A 14,613-nucleotide genomic window follows, 5' to 3' on the forward strand; every position below is an offset into this window, starting at 1 on the left:
GGGACGAAAGACTTTAGAAATTGTGTCCCAGTGTTTGGTATTATAGGGATTTTCCAGACATTTAACAGAAACACAGCAGTGCCACAGTCTTATGACTTGTTTCTTCTGGGCCATCAGGAGGAAAACCTAATATTCCTTACATTTTGAGGTTAGATTTACAGCTTTCATTCTGAACGCAGCACCTTCAAAAGGGGACACGTAAACAGAAAGCTTTGGTTGTAACAGATAAAGAGTGTTGTTTCATTATAAGACTATAGACATTATTTCGTAAAACATAAAAATACTCAAGATGAAATCTACATACATTTATGACAGGTGACATTCTAACACAATAAATAACACCAAAAAAGAACCTCGCAAGATAATGAAGGATCCAATTTCATAAAGCAATCAATGAGCAAGGCTCTATCAACTTCACCATGAAAGAAAGAAAATGTAAATCAAAGCAATCTGGACCCTAATGATGTAAATATTCTAGACCCTGTTTAAAAATGTTTCCAAAGTGTTTTGCAAAGTCATTTGCAAAGTCATTCTTTGCAAATCCTTAACTCCAAGGAAAACAGAGGAGTATTACCCCTGACAGCTGATGAGCACTCCCTGATGGCCTCACGGCAGCTGCCACCCTGTAAAATACGACAATAGCTGCAAACCTGTCTGTGAGCTATTCATCTGTTTGTTGCTCAGGAGCCACAGGGAAGGAACTCAAAAAGAGAGCTTGTTTTAAGTCATCCTCAGCCACACAAATCGGGTGATCTTTCAAGACACTCCTGATCTAGGCTCCTGCTTTCCTCTGCAGGACTCCTTTTACTGAACTCCATCTCTGCCCCTGTGGGCACATCCTCTTTGGCTCACTTTACCTCTCCCAAGCCTTGACAGGAAAGCAAACATCCACTTTTTTGGTCTTATCCCATCCCAATACGGATATTGTTAAAAAAAAAAAAGTCTTGAAAGTAAGGAACTACATAACTCCAGTGATTTTCACCAGGAATTGACTAATGGTACATTAAGAGATCTTGGCTCTAGCACCCTCACTTATTTATTAACTGTTTGGCCTTTGGCAAGTGACTTAATCTTTCTAAATCCTACTTTCTTCACCTAGCAAATGAAGAGGCCAAATTAGATGACCTCAAAGGGCCTTTCAAACGTTCAAGATTTGCTTCTGTGAAATACACAAGCAGAGAGGCACTGAACTTTAAAGAATATGGCCTGGAAAATAAGAGCAAACAGGACCCCAGGAGAAGTCCCATGTTGTTAAGATTCAAATCTTGTATTTCCTCAGGAACTCAACCCACTCAAACATCAATCTCCAAAACCATTATTAACTGCTGATTAAAACAGTCATGAAGTAGTTCCATAGGACGTTAAATTTATAAAGATACAAATTTCATTTTCAAGTAAGTTTCAGAGACTGTTTAGTAAAGTTAAAGTCTCAACATCTTAGACTTTTATCATGCTAAGTGCGCCCTGCGAATTTTCAGGAAAGCTGTTAGAACACAGCATTTCTCCCAAGTTGTTTGCCATAGGATCCTTTTTCACACAGCAAACCCTGCAGATCCAAGTGTTCCCAGAAATACACTCAGAGATGGCTGTTCTGAACCAATTAAATGTCTGCTCTGCATTGACTGAGTGAACTTGAAGTGGCACCCAGAGGACCAACAGGAGCCTGGGCAGCTGGTAAGAGCCTGGTCTCTACTGCAGCTTCTGCTGCCAAACGGCTGTTTGCACTGGACCAGTTCACCAGCCTCCTCAGGTCTGCTGGGCCCTCCCTGTGCTCTGGGCAGCAGCTGCTGGCCTGCCCGCTCCACCCCAGCCCAGAGCAGCTCAGCTCACAGCCCTCCCAGGCCTCCGTTCTGTGTCTGCACTGCAGACATAGCGGCCGCACAGGCTGCCCCCTGTGACCATCCGGAAAACCTATTACCTTCATTCCACTGTCATCTTAATTTCTGCACGATCACACAGCAAACACAGGGCATGGTCCGGAGTTGCTGCAGAGTAAGAATAATTCTGAAAAATCCCCAACTTTCTTCCACAGAGACATAATTCAAGAAAATGAACTACAAGATCTCTTTATGAACAATTCCCTTTTTCTATGAAACATCCCCATTAGCAAATTACAATTAAGCAAATACTGGCAGAGAAACAACATAGGTTTCTTTGAAATTAAAAAAAAAAAAAAACTTTTCTGATAAGTATTATTGACTGAAAAATTGTTAACATGTTTGTCACATTCAAAAAGCCACAAATGAATTTCTCTGAAAAACCCAACGTCCTTTTAAAAAATCCACAAAATTGGGGCTCTGCCAAAGCGTGAATGTTACAAAACCATATGCCACATGCCCTTCTTCATGCTTCTATGAATTACTAAAGCAAGGATTAAGCTTCTGATGATTTAGTATCAGAAAGATCAGACATGGATTCAAAGGCTGGCTCTAGCTGGGTACATTTGGGCAAGTTATTTAATTTTTATTTAACCTCAAATTCCTAACCCCTTAAATGAGAACAAGAATTACCTAGTTCACAGGATAATTGGGAGTTTTAAATAAAATAAAACTGAATCTACCTAACATGGCAGGGACCTACATTAGTTAGAATCAGGTTTGGCTTAGAGAGACAGGAAGCCCAAAGTACCAGCAGTTTAAACAAGAGAAGTTTCTTTCTTTCTCAGGAAAAAGTCCAGGGGGGCAAGTGTGGCACTCCACTGCTGCGTTTCTTGATCACCTATGGTTCAACTTCATGGGCCAGGATGGTGGCATCTACATCCTAGACAGCGGATTGGGAATGATAAATAATGACAGGGCAAAAGGGACACATACGATCCCTTAAGGGAGGTTCTGGAAAGGATCACATGGTAACGCACTTCCCATTAACCAGAAGTTAGTCTCATGGCCACAGAGCTGCCACGGTTACATCCAGCCTGTTCCCATGGGGACAGCCAACACCAGTTATTTAAGTCGGCATCCATTCAGAATGTCTGGATTCTGAGGCTGTACTGATTGCTAACCATTTTGAAAATTACCCTTGCCTTGGGGAAGCTGTGCCTTAAAACTCCACAACAAACAAGATTTCCTTTGTAACATATGCAGTTTAGGACGTAATGTACCCCTCACTAGTTATTTTCCCCTTAGTTTCCTTTTCTGAAAAAGAAACTAGCTTTAATAGAAAAAAGTCAATGTTACTGAATCACAGGGTTCTCTTTTCAAAAACTAACACTCCATTTTCAATGCCATGGTCTCCTGAAGGCTGAAATACAGAGACTCTGATGGTGGAAGAAAGCAGCTTGTCCCACTGCCCCACTTCCAGGCTGCTGGGCCCTGTCACCTCTTGGAACTGGTAGTAGCTCTAAGTACAGGATGGGGAGGAAACGGAGCAGTGTAGACTGCTAAGGTCTCTACTCCGTGCGCGTGTGACACACGTGGGCAGCATGTGCTGAATAAACTGGAGCCTGTCACCCTTCCAATTAAACCCAGTTAACACCAGTATCCATCTTCCTGAAAAACTGAAGCTGGAGTGCAGGGACCCAGCCTAGATTTTTCGGGGTCAGTAATTTCCTAGAGTTTAAATCCTAAGCTATATTCCACAAGTGTCAAGAAAGCTTGCATTAAAAAAAAGAAATCAATATTAGGAATATTTTTCCTTTAAAAATATATTAAATTAAATGTAATTTTAAAAAAGTTTTAAATAGTTTTAATTGCTGCAAAATAAGCAGTCTGTAGGAAATGGTGCACCAACCCTGGGTCCTGGCATGCTGTGAAAGCTCTGGCCAGCCCTCTGCTATTACTCAACTGTTTAAATCTTTGTATCTTATGCGACCCTTATTTCCTTAAACAATCTATCCTACATTCTGCACATTTTAAGGGTGTCTTTTATTTTTTCCTTAATTGCTGTATTGATTTTTTTCTAACAAGCACATAGGGACATTAAGAAAAGAGCATCAGTGAAAAGCCATTCTGTTCTGTTTCCCTTACACTGTTTCCCTTCCCAGAGAAAACTATTCTTACTGTTTCCTGTGAAGCTGTCCAGGTTATGTAGTTTCAAACATAAATGTCAACATGAACACATTCTGTTTGCACCAAAAAAATGCATTTCCAGTATCCTATTCTTTTCTCATTCTAAAGAGCTTTGACAGTGCTCGCTTCGGCAGCACATATACTAAAATTGGAACGATACAGAGAAGATTAGCGTGGCCCCTGCGCAAGGATGACACGCAAATTCGTGAAGCGTTCCATATTTTTAGAAAACAGAAAAAAAAAAATAAAGAGCTTCGACATATTTTTTCGTCTGCACTCACTGTAACTAATTTACTTTCTAAATTGAACAGCAACATTCCCTGTACATAGAGGTGCTATTTAACAGTGTGTGTGCATCACCAATTATCACAAAGTAATATTCTAACCTTGAAAAGCTCTTGGTACCAATATTCTTCCCCACAATTAACTTCCTATGGGACACTAGTTCTCAACAAATAGTTCAAGGAACATGTGTCTTCATAGGGAAGAATTACAATCTTGAGTGGGAAGGGCAAGCTCTCCACACAGCCCCATAAATTCTGGCACATCCCCCATTAATCACCTGTGTAAAAATCATTACATTTAATGAGAAAGCTATTTGAAAGAAGCTTCCAGTGCAACACTGTCCACATGGACCGTCAGCAAAATGGCGACATTCTGTAGCCACGCTGCCCAGCACCCATACATGCCAGCCACATGTGGCTAATGGTTACTTGAAATGTGTCAGTACAACTGAGGAACTGAATTTGTAGTTTAACTTAATTTAAATAACCATGTGTGCCTAGTGGCTACCCTTTCGGACAGACCTCTTCTACTGAATAGTGGATAAACAGAAAAAGATTACAATCCCTGTTATAAAAGAGGGACACATGGGAAACGTGTGTATAAGTATGTATGGCAAGCATGATGGATTAAGCTCAAGCTACATCTCCTGAATCTTCTATCTTGACATATCCAAGGCTGAGCGGACTATTTCTAAAAATAATTTCTCTAGCTAAAGTTGGAGCAAGCCTTAAGAGATATGCTGCAACTACCTTTAAAATCTGAAACTGAAATAGTTTTACTGTACTGAAACTCTATGTTTGATGATGCACTCTGTTTTATAATTTTCCTGGCATGATATTACGTGTGCATCACACTAAATTAACAGTTTCTCTGTTGGGTGGAAAAAACAAGTTTCAGAAGCATATGTATAATACTATGCCAGCTACACACATAAATGTGTGCATATATATATATACACACATGTTTGTGTGTGAATAGAATTTATCTAAAACGGTTCTGCTGAAAAGCACATTCTGTGGTGATGAAAATGTTCTCTGCCTACCCTGTCCAACAGGGTTATTTCGCTACTGAGTGCTTGGAGGATGGCCAGTAATTAATGGAGGAATGGGATCTTTACTTATATTTAATTTTAATTAATTAAAATAGCCACAAGTGGCAAATGGCCAGCCTGTTGGATGGTATGATCTAGAAGAATAAACCTCAAACTGTTAAAAGGCAACTTCAAAGTGTTGTGTTAGTCACTCAGTCATGTCTGACTCTTTGTGATCCTATGGTAAGACCCTTCAAGAGGTCTTACCTCTTCTATCTTCTTAAAGGGAAGATAGATTTTTACTTAAACTTTACAAACCACTGTAGTGTTTTTTAATTATCTAGTTTCATACAACTGACACCTATAGCTAGCTCATTAAACAAATAAATATGAAGGGGCAGGGTCTTACTAGCCCAGGCCTCCATAACAAATTCCACAGAATGGGTGGCTTAAACCACAAAAAACTTATTAATACTGGAGGTTGTAAGTCCAAGATGAGGGTGCCAGATGATTGGGTTCTGATGAGAGCTCTCTTCCTGGCTTGGAGACAGACCCCTTTTCACTGTGTCCTCTCACGGGGGTGCAGATGGGGAAATAAAGCTCTGAGCTTCCTCTTCTTACAAGGACACTGATGCCTCATGGGGACACCATTCTCGTGTCTTCTAAACCGATTATCTCCCAAAGGCCCCACCTCTAAATACCATAACATTGGGGGTTAGGGCTTCAATAAGCAAGCTTGCAGGTGTAGACACAAACATACAGTCCATAACAAGAGGACAAAAGAAAGAATTAAAATTCCTTCTACTCTGTGTATTTTTCTCTACTACCTTCATATAGCTCACTGAGTGTCCTAGAAATCTTACTATTAGGTTTCCAACATTTGGTTGTTGGAACACCTGGGACAGTGGCATTTTCAAATGACAAGAGTGTGGCCAAGTCTCGAGACCTTATGATCTTATAAATTCCAGTTTGAAAGAACACACTAATGATTCAATGTGCGTGTGTACTCAGTCATTCAATTGTGTCCAGCTCTTTGGGGCCCCATGGACTGTATTCTGCCAGGCTCCTCTGTCCATGGAATTCTCCAAGCAAGAAATACTGGAGTGGGTTGCCATTTCGTACTCCAGGCGATCTTCTCGACCCAGGGATTCAACGCACATCTCCTGAGTCTCCTCCACTGACAGGTGAATTCTTTACCACAGAGCCACCTGGGAAGGCCCAGTGTTCTCATTCCTCTATGTAATTTCTTGATGCCCTCAGCAACCAAATGGTGATGCCAGATGCACACCAGGCAAGGCTGGGAAGGTCACTTCACATGCTACCTTTAACTGTGCCTGTTTGTAGTTGTGCGGGAATGAGCAGAGCTGCCTTAAAGTGGGTTTAACCTCTGGGTCACCTCAACACACACGTTTTTCCAAGATCATCTGCTGGGAAGCCAAAGGCACCTTTTTGCAGGAAGGAGGACTGAGTCAAGCTGAGCTTCCCACAAGCCCAGTAGCTTCTCTTGAGTTTTTGAGGAAACTGCTGCAGCTTCCCACAGGTCCCAAGGTCTCCAGGTATGGGGGCAAGCTGGTATTCTCAAACAATGCCTGTAAAACAGTGGCATCCCTAACCTAGGCTCCTTGGTCAGAAGCAGCCTGTGCATTCAACCGTTATCAAAGTTGCTTTTTTGTGCCCCATACAAAAGATGATGTGAAAATGCTGGTCCAGGCTAGGACAAAGGGGAAATAAGGCATGACTACTTGATGGTTACTGAGATTTCTTTGCAGGTGATGAAAATGTTTGGAACTTGGCAGAGGTGGTGGTTGTACAATATTAATGTATTAAATGCCCCTGTTGAGTTTGAAATGGCTAACTTTATGTTACTTCACCTGAAAAAAACCCACAAAAATCCTTCCCATTCTTCTCAACCAAGCCTTTCGAGCTCCCTTCCCCTTAGCCGTTTCCAGTTACACTGCAGAATCCATCCTGAACTCTGGGAGGGCCCATTAGGGCCCTGGAGAATCTAAATGGATCCTCTCCAACACCACGTATTCTAACTCAGCTGCTGATCTGTTTGTTGCTCTCAAGTTAGTCTATGTTAGTAGTTTTCCAACTTATTCTGCTATTGCCTACACGAATTCCCTAAGGACCTCCCACACTCAGTATTCTGCCAATCTAACACTGAGGGCAAACGCCACCTTCCTGCTCTGTAATGCTGAGAAAATCCCTCAGGAAACTTTGAAGGCACCCTTGACTGCTCTGGCTTCAACAAGTGCAATCATGATGATTGTGGTCAATTAAAATGTCAAATCAGTTGTTTGAGTAAACTGACAAATCGCTGGACTGAACTGTTTTTTCCTAGGTACTACAATAATATACAGTGACTCTCGGTGACAACAGTTAAGAGGGAAAGACAGGGAAATAAAGAAAAATGGTTTTCTTTAGCCTCCTCCCTGTCTTTTGTCGGGCTTCCCTCATAGCTCAGTTGGTAAAGAATCTGCCTGCAATGCAGGAGACCCTGGTTCTATTCTTGGCTTGGGAAGATCTCATGGAGAAGGGATAGGCTACCCACTCCAGTATTCTTGGGCTTCCCTTGTGGCTCAGCTGGTAAAGAATCTGCCTGCAACGCGGGAAACCTGGGTTCAATCCCTGGGTTGGGAAGATCCCCTGGAGAAGAAAAGGCTACTCTGTATAGTCCATGGGGTCGCAGAGTCGGACACGACTGAGCGACTTTCACTTTCACTTGTCTTTTGTCACGTCTACTCCAGTTGTCCTGATCATGCCATAGAACCATGCTTCCAAAAGATACTTGACTATGAAATCCTTTTTCATACCAACATCTTTCCCTACCAACTGAGACAACAGTGGGTAGAGCACAAACTTTAAAAGAATGACATAGGCCGATGACATGATATAAACTGGTTAGAATCAACTAGGTCCAAAATGATGGATGAGTTTACTTCCAGTAGACCTTGAGCCTCAGCATACACTCATTGTAACACATCAGCAAGCTAAATGGCATACCCACAGGCACCATGACAGTTACAAGGCCAACTATAAAGATCAAAAAGTGGGCGGTGGGCCAAATCCTAGAAATCCCCACCCCTTCCCCAAAATAGCTGGAATACTCCTCCCACTCATTAGCCTACGACATTACCCATCCCTATAACAACCGACAACCCCATACCCTCGGGCCTCTTGCCTTCAAAGATGGCCCACGCTCTGTCTGTGGAGTATGTTTCTCCCTGAATAAATCTTCATTCACTTTACTAAGGCTTGCTCTTGAATTCTTTCCTGCGCAAAGCCAAGAACTCACACTCAGCAGCTGTCCCAGGGGTCTGAAGATGACCTGAGATGTGACCATCCTCTCATGCCCCATCTCTCTCTCCTGCAACACAACCCTTACTTTCTCCATCTCAGTAAACGGCACCTTCCTTCACCTAGTTGTTCAGTCTAAAAACCTCAGTTATCGTTGGCTCTTCTTTCGTTCATACTTCACAAATGACTTATCAGGAAAATGCACCAGCTCTATTCTCAGTGTCCCTAATCCAAGTGTCTCTTCCCCAATCCAGACTGAGCTACCAACCCACCTCCGGCACACCACCTCTCACCTAAACCACACCAGCTTCTGCTTTTGACCCCCAAACCCCCAAGGGCATCCAAAGTGACCTTTTAAAATAACAAGTCTTAATACATCTTTCCCCTATTCAGAAAGGCTCCTCATGCCTTACATGGACTGGACCCTGGTCTCTCTCCAACTTCATTTCCAAATGCTCTTTCCTCTGCTGCCTGTTCTGCGGACAGAGCTATTCCTCTGACAAGCCAAGCACAGTCTCCTCCCAGAGCCTCCCAACCGTCAGCTCCCTGAGCCTGGAGTGCTCTTCCTCCACCGAGGGCTGGGGACCAAATGTTTGCTTCCCCCAGAATTCACGGGTTGAAGCCGAACCCCACTGTGATGGTATTCGGAGGTGGTAGTCCTGGGAGTTGATCAGGTCATGAGGATGGAGCCCCCATGATGGGAATTAGTGTCCTTGTAAGAAGAGGCTCAAGAGAAATGATCTTTCTCTCCACCCTGTGAGGATACAGGAAGAAGGCAACTGTCTGAAATCAGGAAGAGTCCTCGACAAGCACCTGCTGGCCCCTGATCTCAAGACTTCCAGCCTCCAGAAGTGTGTGAGAAATAAAAGTCGTTAAACTGCCCATCTATGTTACATTTGTTACAGCAGCCCAAGCTAACAAAGACACAGGTCCTTGGTTAACTGTCACCTGCGCCGAGCAGCCTGGGACGTGGGGAACATAGCTGCACACCCCGCCCTCCCACTTCTCCCACCTCTTTCCTTAGCCATACTTTCGCTGCAGCCTTCATCACCATGTGGCATCATAGCACGTGTTCACTGGTTTCCTGGGCGCCTCCCACCCCAGAACAGAAGCTCCAGTGGACAGAAGTTTTGTTTTAGGTTCTAATATGGCCCCAGCATTCAGAGAGCCTGGCTGGTGGTGATGCTCAAGAAACATCTACTGAACAAATTAATAGCTAGTTCTCATAGAAGAGTCTCTCAGAATAATCATAAACTGCTTCTCTAGAGTAAAACAATACAAATTTCATAGAAGACTCTCTCAGAATAATCATAAATTGCTTCTCTAGAGTAAAATAATACAAACAAAGAGTTGGGAGAGAGGGTAGTAACCATGACAGTCAGGACCTGGGAGCTCTCTCAAGGGCAGTGAAGCGGGGGCACATCAGTGTCGCCAAGTCCAGCCCAGGATGCAGTCAGCTCAGGCTCCTCCAGAGGAGGCAGAGTTCGTTTCCAGCTAATCAAAGCAGCTAAAATTGGGCTAAACCGTCGTCCTCAGTGATCTGGAAGTGGTTCCAACATACCCTCTGTGAAGCCACTTAAAATATCAGACCTGTAGTGAAGCATGTCAAGGCCTAAGTCTGAAGCTGGCCTTTAGAAGGTAACAGAGGGGCAAATAAAATACCTTGGTGAGAATATGCTACACACAAGAATCACAGTGACACCAAATGCACCATAAGCTGAACAAAGGTGGTATAATTTTCAGGCAGAGTAAGGACACTGCCATCCAGCAATCATCCTGAATAAAACATTATCACATGTGGAAGAATAAAAACACCACCACACATGACTTTCAGCTACTTAGTTCTACAATTCCTCACTATAAATGTAAAGTCAACACTCGGTGTGCAAACAGTCTATTACTGTATCATGAATTCTACTGTGTACAGTCAGCCTTTGAGAGAGGAAACACGGGAGAGAAGAAAAACTGCATCTACAGTAGTTAAGAACATGAGATTTGCAGCCCAAACTCAGACGGTGTTCCCACCAAGTGACCTGCCATTTAAGGGATCTTGAGCAAATGACCATTTTCGGAGCCTCCTCTGTAAAGTGTGGATCGTCTCGGCAACCTTACAGGATTCTTTAGAGACCGTATGAAATTGTGTCAATGTAATGCCCAGCACAGACTTTAATCATGTACTGGAATCCCACATGTAGATGGTTCCATATGACCACCACAAGGGCAGCGCCATATCATTCATACTCTAAATCTCTGTATCCCTGAATGCATGGCTCTGGAATGAAATAATGAATAAATCAAAGAATAGTGTCTATTAAATGTTCCTATTTTTATGTGAAAGGCAACCAAAGAGATGAGACAAAGAAGAGAAGGGGGAAAACAGTGAGAGGCGTAAGGAGCCGCAGAGAGGCAGCATTTACAAGGAGCAGCAGGAGAGTGGGCAGCCGCCCTCCAAGAGCAGATCAGAGTTAGCACACGAAGGCGGAGACAAGAACAACAGCTGAGGTTTACTTAGCAGAGGTGGGGGCCAGAACTCTCACCTCACTGCACCTTGATAATCTGCAAAGGTGAGCCACACTGAAGACAATGTTTTTATTAGAACACTGTAATAATAAAACCAAACTCTCTGGGAAATTCCTGCCCATTTCTAATCTGAAAGATGCCAATCAAAATTTCCACTGCAACCATGTGGAATAAGCCCTAGGGCACTATCTTTGCAGAGTACAGAACCATCCAGCACCGGAGGGAGGTGGCTCCTGTGTGTGGCCTGGCGTGGCATCTGGCTAAGGTCATGGAGTGAAGCTCTAGGTACTCACATGCACACAGCACAAGAGCGCCAGGAACCTGCCACCCTGCAGTAAATTCCAGCTTTCCTCCCACAGAAGGCAAAGGACAGAAGCACAGTAACACTTTACTGTACTCAGAAAAACAGACACGTGTACTTTGCCTTATGACAAAAGTCAGTGTGATAGAAATGAAACCTACAAAGACGATTCAGACAGTATGAAAGGTGGATGAAAACCTAAGAAGTCATCAGGTCATGGATGCCAAGGGCCAGAGAAGGCTGGGTGGTGGGTGGAACAAGAGCTCCCACTGCAGAAGCACATCAGCAGATGAGAGTAAGACAGGAGAAGCATCGTGAGTTTGATGTTAGCTTAGTAACTAACAGGCACCATGAAGAATCAGAAGGATAGCTAACCAGAATCAAAGGATGCAAGTGCTGTTCAGTACTTACTGGGCAACCAATCCCTCCATTTATGCAAACAGGTACCAATCCACCTCATTGTATGATTCACGCCAACAGTGCTCAGCAGTGCAGGTGCAAGCAAAAGGACAAACAGGTCAGGAGAGTTACTTAAAACCTGGACCATGGATTCCACATGGATAAGAGGGAACGAAGACAGGAAGGAACTAAGGCTGAGTTTCAGTGAGAACAAATGCGAGGCGGAGGGTGGGATGGACGAGAGGGTGTGGTCAAGGAAGGAACTTCAGACTTACTGATCTGAGCCGTGAGTGGACAAGGTCTAGGAAGTGGGGAGCTGAGGGGAACTGGTGAGAAGATCACTGGTGATGACGAACAGTCACGAAAGGAAGTGGATGATCCCATGAAGCTGGGGCAGGGTGGAGGACGATGAGGCAGTCATCAGTGATGAGTGGGAATAACGAGGACGTCGGCATGTAAGAGTCACCTGCTGGGGTACAGGGGTTGCAAGGATGGTTACACACAGGGCTGAGGCTCCACAGAGTAGGGGGTGGATGGGAAGGTGGAAAAGCAAAGATCCAGCACAGCCTTGCCTGGCGTGGGCCCCCGGCCCAGCTTCTGAATACCTTTTCATCTCTGTAATGATGAAACTAATCTACCTAAATCAGGTAGTTCTGCCCATTTTTTACCTGAAAGATGTAATCCAATCTTTCTTGTGCATTTATATAAAATAAACACTGGTAGAAAAACTCAGGTTTTCCAAGATAAAATCTTCAGTGACTGGGCATTCATTGTAGAATCTTCAGAAGTTCACAAATCTATCCTACATGTCTAAAGAGTGCAACTAGATTAACATTTCTATTAGATTTTCTCAAAAGCCATTTTTTTTTTTTTTTACTATACCTTTTATCAACTGGGGACAAAGATCTGCCTCAAAACTGCAGATCTTTTTCCTTATCATTTAGATTGAAGATACAGGGATCTGGTAAATTTCTACTATCCCCTCATCTTCCAGTATTCGTCACTGACTCCACCTATGAACTCATATACGATGCAGTCTTTATGTTAATGAAGAAGTATTTCCTGGAGAAATGTGATTCTCCCAGCCCTCTGAACAGGACTTGTTCAGGGATCCTCTCCTCTGGGCAGACGGCATAACAACACACCTCCATTCCCCAGCCCCTCGGGTGGATGCCCCTTGTTCTGCCAGAGCATTCCATAGGAAGCTCTCTTTCTGTATCTTACTACATTTGACTGTCAACCAAAACAAGCTTTATGACCCTGGACAAATGCTTAACCTCTCTCTGCCCTAATTTATCCATGTATAAAAGAGAGAAAATAGAGTCACGTGGTCGCTGGGGCGGGGAAATGGCGGCTCCACGAGAGAGCAGGGCTTCAGTGGGGAGGAGCGAGCATGGAGGAAGCATTTATGACCTTCTGATTCCCGGGTGGCTCAGATGGTAAAAGCGTCTGCCCGCAGTGCGGGAGACCCAGGTTCAATCCCTGCGTCAGGAAGATCCCCTGGAGAAGGAAATGGCAATCCACTCCAGTACTCTTGCTTAGAAAAGTCCATGGATGGAGGAGCCTGGCAGGCTACAGTTCATGGGGTCACAAAGAGTCAGACACAATGGAGTGATTTCACTCACAGTGAGGTGAAACAAACAGAGAAGAGAGATTCAGTTCTAATGTCCAAAAATCAGATTGAAAGACTGACTCCTCCTGGTTCTTCCTACTTCAATTTGAACCCATTTGAGGTTCTTCAGATAGATCCCAAAGTGACAGATGAAGAAATAAAAAAAGACATTTCGGCAATTATCCATACTGGTGCATCCTGACAAAAATCAAGATGATGCTGACAGAGCACAAAAGGCTTTGAAGCTGTGGACAAAGCTTACAAGTTGCCACTGGATTGGCAGCAAAAGAACAGGGCCCTAGATGTAATTCAGGCAGGAAAAGAAGATGTGAAACACACCGTTAAAGAGTGAAAAAAGCAATTAAAGATGGAAGGAAAGCCTACGAATGTGGAGGAGGATGACCCTGAGCTGTTCAAACAAGCAGTATACAAACAGACCATGCAACTCTTTGCTGAGCTTTCTTTTCCTTAAAAGGAAAGAGAGAGAAGCCGAAGAGATGCATGAAAGGAAGCAACAATGGGAGGAAGAGACTGAAGCTCAAGCAAAAGCCAAATGAGAAAGGGAGTAGCAGAAAAATGTTTTAGCAAAGTCTAGATGGTAGCGTGGACAGCTGGCGAAACTTCCAAGCAAATACAAAAGGAAAGAAAAAGAGAAACCGGATCTCCCTGAGACCACCAACAGTAAAGATGGAGCAGCGTGAGTGACCGCCAAGGGTCACGGCCACAGAACCTTCCCCAACTGTCTGCCTCCCGCTTTGAAGGACTCATTCTTTCCTCCCATTTTCACCCCAACATAGAGTAGTATTTGCTTTCTAGTCCATTTTGTTTTCAATACTGTAATACCGATCAGAGTAATTCTTTTGTACATTGAAATGAGGGGCTCCGTTTAAAAAGAAACCTCCCCCCAGCGCTTACCCCAGACCAACTGGGACCGGAAGGTGCTGCCTTCTCTTCCCACAGCCGGTAACTTCATGTTCTGTATTTCACTGAAGTGTGATGGTTAGAAACATCATGTGTCGTTTGTGGAAATAATCCAATTAAACACACTGCTGACACTGGTGTTGCCGTGACTTCAGAGACAAGCCTGGCCCACCCTAGGAAGCCCCTTCGCTTAGGAAGACCCTTGTTTCTGGGTGTGGCGTCCTTCGAAGCCCCAGAT

At 43.8% G+C, this 14,613-nt stretch overlaps 1 non-coding gene and 1 pseudogene across 1 annotated transcript; both read left to right on the top strand.

Moving 5' to 3' along the window:
- The first annotated feature begins 4,125 nt into the window (after window positions 1–4,125).
- Window positions 4,126–4,232, top strand: LOC122438959. The gene has a single exon (XR_006268704.1). It is a non-coding gene; the product is annotated as a U6 spliceosomal RNA (small nuclear RNA).
- Window positions 4,233–12,250: 8,018 nt separating this feature from the next.
- On the top strand, window positions 12,251–14,159 carry LOC122437825 (annotated as a pseudogene).
- Window positions 14,160–14,613: the final 454 nt, after the last annotated feature.

The sequence above is a fragment of the Cervus canadensis genome, chromosome 3 (genome assembly GCF_019320065.1).
Source record: "Cervus canadensis isolate Bull #8, Minnesota chromosome 3, ASM1932006v1, whole genome shotgun sequence".
In the NCBI taxonomy this organism is placed as follows: domain Eukaryota; kingdom Metazoa; phylum Chordata; class Mammalia; order Artiodactyla; family Cervidae; genus Cervus; species Cervus canadensis.